Source organism: Aplysia californica, unplaced genomic scaffold (assembly GCF_000002075.1).
Source record: "Aplysia californica isolate F4 #8 unplaced genomic scaffold, AplCal3.0 scaffold00008, whole genome shotgun sequence".
Lineage (NCBI taxonomy): Eukaryota > Metazoa > Mollusca > Gastropoda > Aplysiida > Aplysiidae > Aplysia > Aplysia californica.
The window spans coordinates 617,926-626,137 of NW_004797278.1; the positions used below are offsets into that span (position 1 = coordinate 617,926).

General features: G+C 40.9%; 1 protein-coding gene across 1 annotated transcript in view; it reads right to left on the reverse strand.

The window, feature by feature from the left end:
• The window catches only part of LOC101864349 (homeobox protein Nkx-6.2), a 39,377-nt gene that overhangs the window by 6,863 nt on the left and 24,302 nt on the right, over window positions 1-8,212 (reverse strand). The gene's annotated exons all lie outside the window — the stretch shown is intronic.

Here is an 8,212-nt window from a genome sequence, read left to right on the forward strand (position 1 = left end):
ACATCTGTAGGCAGAAGAAACGTTTAGTTACCCTTTTATTTAGTTTTACAATGTACACGTGTCACAATATTTAAATAAATGAGGAGCCCCCCCCCCCTCTTTCCGCCCCACACACACTTGGTCGACTCACACTCATGTAATTCTCAGTCTAGTTTTTTTTCTTTCACAGTACAATAACACGAGCGTTCAGATATGGCATTGTACATTTCTGATTAAAATATTCACAGCTTTGATCTCCTCCTGATTTTCTTGCTGAATGCTTTTTAATGTAGAGATTTGTTTGAGAGGGAGTTTAAATCCCTTCAAAATGATCTCATTCACCTATCACAACCAGTGTACATCTAGCTGGGCTCCCAGGGTGCCTGACACAATGCACGTGATTATACTCCGAGCCCATGTTCCTCGCCCGTTCCTCCATTAAGTCTCCTGCCCGCCATCCCCGCTGCCGACAGACCAGCCAAGGCTCTGGAAAAGCCATCAGCACTTGGCCACGGTTGTTTTATCTATTTACTTTGGCAATTCCCAACACCGCTTCGCCACCAGCGATCCGCATGATTTATGCACAACATGGCCGCCAAAAGCGACGTTCATCAGCGCTGAGGGGGAAATCTTTGCCAACGGTACTCTACTACAAGTCTTGTACTTTTTTCCATAATCCTTTACAAGCAGATGTTTTATCCATCTGCCGCCGTATTGTTCCAGTAGTACTGGATTTTGACGAACATTTTACGGTTATTTAGGTGTCTTAGGTACGGCGGTACCATTATGACTCTTCTGTTTTTCCCTCGGACTATTTATCGCTCGCATTTTTCTTCGGTTGACGGAGAAGTGAATAGCTCTAGTGGGGGACTGACACCGCTTAAAAAAGACCACCCTCTGAGGTGGTGTGAGTAAATGAACGCACGTGTGTGTGATTGCTTTAACAAGTCGCGGACAGCAGGAGAACCCCACTTGGGTACCAACAAAGAGGTGCCGGCACTCCTCACAACACACGTGGATCTCCAGCTAGGGAAAGGCTAAGAGAGAAGTCACAGTTCTGCCCCCAAGGGCTAGTACTCCTCCCACCCGTCCAGGTCGCTTTTGATCCTTACGTCTAGGAGTTTCTGATTCATTGAACGTAACAGATCAAATCAATTTTCAGAAACAACCGTGACGCATGCAAACAAGAGAGTAACATGAATACAGCAAGGTGTGCAGCTGATAAAATTTCTTTCATAAAGTCGTATGCACACAGTTTAACTCTGTAGGGCGACCGCTTGACACTTGCATTGTGAACGCCGCGGGTAAAAGTCACCCTCTTCCACCTCATTGCTCACATTGGGTGGCATTTGTTTCATTAGCTTTGCTTTAACGTTGTTACAAAATTTATGCGACACTTAATTTGTTTTCTATTGTATCGTCAAAAGAATAGTGGAAAGGAGAAAAAAATAAAGAGAAAATAATTTTTAAGCCCAGCCCAAGCTTTGAAAAGGTTGTGACGTAAAAATGTGTCGCCATAGAAAGAAAAGAAAAAAAGAAAGAAAACGTCGTGGAAATCTGAATCAGTGAGGCGTGTCGCCAGTATTCTCCCCCTCCCCACGCCTCATCAAAGACGACTTGGTCGATGTGATGCTGGGGAATTGTTGCCCTTGGTCCACGGGAAGGGAGACCACTGTCGGCTCGGCCGGGCGGAAAATCGCTGTCAGTGTCGGCCTGTGCTGACATTGTCGCTGATTGCTACTGCACTCTGGGAGCCGCCACGGGTCAACGGCGTGCGCACAAGATGAAATTTGCGTTTGATCGAGACGAGGTTTATTATTTTACATCAATCGAAACCTTCCAGAAGAGCATCGCACTGCTCGATATGAACTAACGACGGAAGGAATCTCAGCATCATTTAATTTTCTTTGGAGTAAAGGAGAGTCCCTTAAGGCATGGTGTCTAGAGAGGGTGAAGGATGGTCACAGACAGGGAGAAAGAGAAAAAAAAGGAAAACAAAAACAAAACAAAAAGGCAGGGCGAGAAGTATAACGACAAGCAGAAGTGTCCCTGTGGTGACAGAGTGAAGAAAGCTTGACGAATGAGCACTTGTCTCACCCGGCTTTATGAACATGCGGCGCTGAAATGAGTCTATGGCCTGTGGGAGACTCACTCGGACGCCTCTAAGCCTTTGGAACTTCTGATGAGCTGTGACTTCGAGCGTTTTGTATGTTCGTTTGATTATGCGTTCTACTGAAGGAGTGTACGTGATCTTGTTCGAGCCTCTCTTTACCTTCTCTTCTGTCTATCATATAATATTCTTGTTAGTCCGAGTCCCCCCTTCCTTCGGTATTTTTTCTCTGTCCTTACTTTCCTCCTCTTCTTCGTATAAAAAGTTTTTAGTGAAGTAATTATTTTCGGAAAGAAAGACTTTTCTTGATTACCGTACACTCATTACGATTTCTTGAACGCGGTCCTGACATAAGACTCTGAAAGCCTTCTATTCATTTTGTGTTCTTGGCATGCGCTAGAAGACTAGACAGAGAAAGACTAAAGAAACCCCACGTCAGATTCGCAACACCACTGTGATGATCTCAAACTGGGCGGCCAAATACTCACCATACGTCTTACCGATTTAAAAAAAGGGCACTGGAATGTATGAAAGCATGGAAGTTATTACACAACGTGTTGTCGCTCTATATCCCAGCTGCTACAATTACAATTCTAATTGTTCCCTCACTCACTCTCTGACCCTTTCCATCTCTTTCTCTTTTTAACGCCTCGTTTCTCTTTCTCTCTCTTTCCGCTGTCTTCCGTCCCCGTGCTCCACCTCTATGTGACCCCATTTCCTATATCTTTTCCTCTTTATTTCACTCCTTCTGTCCTCCTTCTCTCCCCCCCCCCTCTCTCTCTCTCTCTTCCCCTCTCTCTTGATCATTTCCCTTTTTTAATTCCCCATTTCCTTCATCTCTTCCCCCTTTTCGCCCCCCCTCTCTCTCTCTTAATCATTTTCCTTTTTAAAATTCCCCATTTCCTTCATCTCTCCCCCCTTTTCGTCCCCCCTCCTCTCTCTCTCTCTCTCTCTCTCTCTCTCTCTCTCTCTCTCTCTCTCTCTCTCTGTGTGTCTCTCTCGGTCTCTCCCTTTGCCAGTACGTCCGAGAACACCGCGTAAAGCGCTCAGCTCAGGGTGTCTCTCTATGACACCCATGGGAAGCGCTCATCAGCGTCCAGGGCTCAGTGCGGAGTGTGGACTGTGACAGTAGGGACCACCGCCATGACGCTAGACCTCAGTTCCCGTCTGCAGCCTGTTAGACGCGCGACCTCCCATTTTCCCCTCCCAGTCGTTAAAAGCCTGCGTCATTGGCGGAGACAGCCGTGCACGTGCGCTTCGACGAGATTTTATGCAAATGACTTTCGAGTGGACGTCAACGCCATTAGCATAAGACACAAACCTTTCCGTTTTAGGAGATCATCAAACTGATATTAATAATGCGGTTCTGGATTAAGTTGAGAAACTATCGATTTCTTCAACTCTCGTCTAACCCCTAACATTGAAACTCTCGAAAAGGCTTAAACATAAAGAAAAGCTAACCGGATGCAACTTTTAAGTAACAAAATTAACGAAGTACAAAGCTAGAAAGAAAAGAAAGAAACAGATTTCTACTTTTCGGAAATGATTACGATTCACAATTCAGTTTCAGATAAGTGAACTTCGGTTTAGAAAAAAAAATATGCCACTATAGTTAGATCTAATCCAAATTTCCACTTACTGGAAATGTTTACGGTCCACAGCTCAATTTTCGATAAGTGAACCTTGGTTTCGAAAAAAAATGCTACCATAGTTAATTCAGGCTATATATTCTTCACAACTGAGCCTTTTAAAATCTCTCTTTTTACGTTCAGCACATTTTGATAGCAGGGGGCCAAAATACCGCATCTTATGCAACGCAATGTTAGAGAAGGGCAAAACAGGGAAACCAACAAAAAATCCCCAGACAAAAACAAACAAACGAACACACAACCCCCCACCCCCTCCAGAACCCCCCCCCCAAAAAAAAACAAAAAACAAAACAAAAAACAAAACAAAAAACAAAACAAAAACAAAAAACAAACCAATGCACTCTCGTATAGAATCTCACTTACTGATATTAATTGTGTAGTTCTGCATTAAGCTGAAGAACTATCAATTTCTTGAACCCTCGTCCAATCCCCAACCCAGGAAACTCCGGCAAAAGATCTTTAAAAAAAGAAATCTAATCCCCACCCCCCTCTCCCTATATGCGGTGTATTTGTCATCGATATTATGCATGATTACCATTTTGAGACAATGCGCACCCTGTGATATACTATCCCTCATCTCTTTGTCGTAGAATTTCAAGAGAACCAGCAGTTTGGTTTTATAATGCTGGCCTTATTAAGTTTATAGTCACCTTTGGCCGGCATTAACATATCACTCAATAAGGAAAAACAAAAACAAAAACAAAACATCCTCCCCCCAAAAAAGAACAAGAAAATCCAGGAGCATCAGCATAAGACAATTGCGAAGCATTAAAAACCCAACAAAGTCAGAGATGTTGAAAAAAAAATTGCGGAAGGCAGTTCCTGGAACTTTAAAAGAAAGAAGAATATTAATCCCTTGTTAATTCTTTTACCTAAGAAATTTGGTTTGATCCTAGTATGAAAAGATTGCTATAAGCATAACGGACTTAAATCTCGCCCTTGGACATTGAATTATTACCCAAAAGATCATTAAAGTCTAAACATCCGACCTATATATCCTTCGACCAGATCACCCAGCAGGTATCTGTCTACTTTGCCACACCTTTGACTCACATCCCGACTCATTCTGACGTTATGATCCAGCGCAAACAAAAGATCTGTCCATATTAAATCGCTACTAGCCCTGAATCAAACGCCTAGCCTTCCCCGGTCATCCAGCACCGCCAAGCTTGACATAAAAACGTGCTGGTCAAGTATTCACGGTTATCGGAGGCCTGTGTCTAAGTGAAGCGGGCCCTCAGATCATTGCATAGGGGGATAATCTTTACTGGCGTTCTCGTTTTATCAGCACCGCTCGCCCGGACACATTTGTCGGGTTGAAGTAACGGGATTAAGGCCTTATATGGACTGATACTGATAAAGGTTCCTGGACTAAGATGCAGAATGCGTTGGAAGTGTGTCGGCGACGAGTGAGAAAGTAAAAGCCTGTCTAAGACGAAAGAATTTTGCATGGATAATTTCCGTACTTTAAACTGTTAACAAATAAACATGGGGTGACATGCAGGTAAAGAGAATAATAATTTATCTAAGAAAAAAAAAAAAACAGCTTAGAAAAAAAGAGCGCTCTTTAATGATAGCTGACGATGTCGGTGTAAAAATAGTAACTGTGGTATTAAAACCAGATCAAATTTTCAAGGGACAAAAAAAGGTAAGCACGAGGTAAAAAAAGAATTAAAGAACAGAAAATAGCTATAGCCAGGTAGCAAGTAGCTAGATAGATAATCTGATAGAGGGAGAGGGAGAGAGAAGGGGAGCGGGTAGAGAGAGGGGAGAGAGAGAGGGGGAGAGGGAGAGAGAGGGGGAGCGGGTAGAGAGAGAGAGAGAGAGGGAGAGAGAGGGGGAGAGGGGGAGAGAGAGCAGAGAGAGAAAGAGAGAGAGACAGAGAGAGAGAGCGAGGGAGATAGAGAGAGAGAGAGAGGGAGATAGAGAGAGAGAGAGAGAGAGAGAGAGAGAGAGAGAGAGAGAGAGAGAGAGAGAGAGAGAGAGAGAGAAGAGTACAAACAATAATTCCAGACTCCAAAATCAGCAGTGAGTGAGCATCTCCTCTCTATACTCTGTACTATGTCCCCCTACCCGTTTCCCGCCCTTGACTACGAGCAGAAGCAGTAGCTTCCCCTGCCCCGCGGGTCTGGCAGTCATCTAGTCAAGCGCTCACCCTGGCGCGAACCATAATGTCACCTTTTCCTATTGTAAGCCCGGCTCTGGGAGCTGGCACCCCGCGGAGTCAGACATCCAGGGGAAAATAAACACAAGCCGGCCGCGTCTGATGGGAACATGGAATTGTCTGCCTCTCAGTCTGGCCCGATCCGTCGAAAACAAGGGAGAAAGCGCCAACATAGGCATCAAAAACTGCTAGACAAACGGTGATGGATAGAGTATGCATAGATCTCACTTCACTGTAAATAAATCGTTTAACCCGAGCTTAAAGGGGAGGAGGGGAAAAAAAGCTAAAAAGCTCTTTGAGAGAAGTGAAACACAAGAGACACGGGGACCAAACAATGCGGAACAAGTGACGAACAAAAAAAAATAATAATAAAAACTAAAAAAATAAATGCAGGTTTCGGGTTGCAAAAGCGAACCAGTTCTATTTAATATCAGTTTTGTGAAAGGCTTTTAACTGAGAACTATTGCAGGCTTGAACTCTCAACGCCAACAGATTCGGACTTTTGACTTAGTTTTTATAAAATTAAAAATTTACAATGCATTTTACTGTATACTATATAGAAATTATAATGCACATACACACACAAACACACGCCTATGAAAACACACTGTCATATAATGTAATGTCTTATAATATAATATAATATAATATAATATAATATAATATAATATAATATAATATAATATAATATAATATAATATAATATAATATAATATAATATAATATAATATCATATCATATCATATAATATAATATAATATAATATAATATAATATAATATAATATAATATAATATAATATAATATAATATAATATAATATAACATAATATAATATCATATCATATCATATAATATAATATAATTTAATATAATATAACATAACATAACATAATATCATATCATATATCATATCATATCATATCATATCATATCATATCATATCATATCATATCATATCATATCATATCATATCATATCATATCATACATATGGAGAGAGAGAGAGAGAGAGAGAGAGAGAGAGAGAGAGAGAGAGAGAGAGAGAGAGAGAGAGAGAGAGAGAGAGAGAGAGAGAGAGAGAGAGAGAGAGAGAGAGAGAGAGAGAGAGGGTGTTGCAAAGAGAAGAAGTGAAGGATGAAATATAGCTAAGTATGGAAAGCGGAAGTAGATAGGAACCAAACATAAATTGATCAGTTAACAGAAAGTCAGGCCTACAGATAGATAGAGAGACAGAGGAAAAGTGGGAGGTAAAAGAAAAAAAAAAGGAAAACTGTGATGGGGTGAGCCCTTAGCAAAAGAAAAAGTTACCTCATTCTTTAATTACATTACCAGTACTTTTGGGGGAAAAAACAACGCCAAAAATCCCTTCTCAACTCACGCTTGGACAAAAACTTAATTGTACGTGAAATGTATTTCCTAACCGTAATGAGGCCCGCCCTTATGATGAGAAGATAAAACGGATGCTTATAATTTGAATACAACCCGTTCACTCAATTAAAAGCTGGGGGTATTTCCTGGTAAAATTATTAATACCCTATAGTGAGTGATACGCATCATTAATATCTGGCTCAGGTGCGAGTGTTTAGGGTTATGTATTTTAGAAAATATAATCGTATTTTATGCGTGTGCACAGATCCCTTTAACCGGAATATATGGTTTAAGCAAGTAGATTTTTACACAATAGTATGATATAATGACGCTTTCCTTTTTCTTGAAATAAAACAAAACAAAATACATCCTCTCCTCTCTTTTTTTTCAAGCATGTAAGCAAGAGAATCTGTGCCAGCATACCGCAAGAAGACTAAAAAATACATTTTTAAATAATAAAAAATACTTATATTCGTTAACAACTAGCTCCGATTTTTCTCAGTCTTTTTTTTGACAAGGCTGTTTTTATAAAACCGTTCCTTAAAAAATGTTTTACTTAAAAAAATTAATGTCCCTTTCTTTGGTCAAGAGACTGATAACATTGTTTTGTTATCTATAGAATCTTTATAATATTGCGGTGGTTAAATCTTATAATCTTTGGATAGAACATCTAAATGATCATTTGACTAACAGCGTAAATAGAAAGGATAGGATATTATGATTAGTTCGAGGACATATAAGAAAAAAATGAGGAGTGTGCGCACTTGCACAAGGTGTAATCACCGGTGTGTATGTGTGTGTGTGTTCTAAATTTGTGCCTACTCATATGAATGTAAGTGAGCTAAAGAAGGTGGGAAAGAAAGAAGGAGAGAAAGGAAGAGCGGGGCAGAGGAGATGAGAGAGAGAGAGAGAGAAAGAGAGAGATAGGGAGGGAGAGAGAGA